Here is a 1,032-nt window from a genome sequence, read left to right as displayed (position 1 = left end):
ACAGGGAACAGCGAGTTAACTGCTTCCGGTTCCTGCTATGCCAGGCTTCTGATTGGACGAACGGCCTGCCATTCAACGGCTTAGCCCCGCCTCCCAAGTGCAGCCACTGAAGAGCTTCTAGGACTGAGTTTTTACCACAGACTGTAGGCTGCTAGATTAAAAAAAAAAAAGGCTATATTATTTCGATGCTGTTTTGAATTATCATAAATGCAAATATGTAAAATATAGATTAAAAAAGTGTTTTGATCCCTTTATGTAAGATAGGTATTATATGAATATGGCTCTTGATCTTTGACCTATATTCACTACCAAACAATGTCTGTATCAATGAGCAGCATAAAGCATAGAGGGTAACTATTCTGTGTGTTGTAAAACCAGCTCCATGTTGTCAGTTGTAGGCCTAAGCTATATGGTCACTGCATTTTTGAGGGCATCGTTAACATTTTTTTAAAATTTGATTAAACAGGTGTCAATTGGAGATAGCACCAGCCACCCACATAACCACTGTCGCTCAATACAACCGCAACCCAGTCTGGTGGGAGACATTCACGTTTCAAAATGTCAGAAGTGACCTCCTAAAAGTTGATGCCTGGGATTGCGACACTGGTACTCGTGGTGAAGATGACCACCTGGGAACCTACAGAGTGTGTCGTGGTGGACGGCGGTCGTGTCAAAGTCTTTTACAAGTGCCTCTAAAAATGAAAGAGTTGTCTTTGAGAGTTGTCTTTGAAATGATTGATGGGAGAAGAACACAAATCCTCATGTGAAAAAGATTGTTTTCCATATCCATCATCACATTAACTTCACTAAAGGATAAACCTCAACCTCAAACCTCAAAGATTATTTTAGGCGAGCACCAGCCTCCATACCCAGGGTTTTATTATTTGCAAAGAATTGACTCTCATGAGTGCAATGCACTCTAGGCTACCTAGTGAACTTTATCTTTCTGAAATAGATAGGTCAGCAAGAGGCGTCCAAAACAAGATTCAGTAGCCTATTAAAACCGCCTGACATTTCAACCAGTTGTATCTT

The sequence above is a fragment of the Trachurus japonicus genome, chromosome 20 (assembly GCF_045865225.1).
Source record: "Trachurus japonicus isolate A0001 chromosome 20, Traja_1.0".
Taxonomy (NCBI): domain Eukaryota; kingdom Metazoa; phylum Chordata; class Actinopteri; order Carangiformes; family Carangidae; genus Trachurus; species Trachurus japonicus.
The sequence above is the reverse complement of the archived record's forward strand: the minus strand, read 5'-3'. Positions refer to the sequence as shown.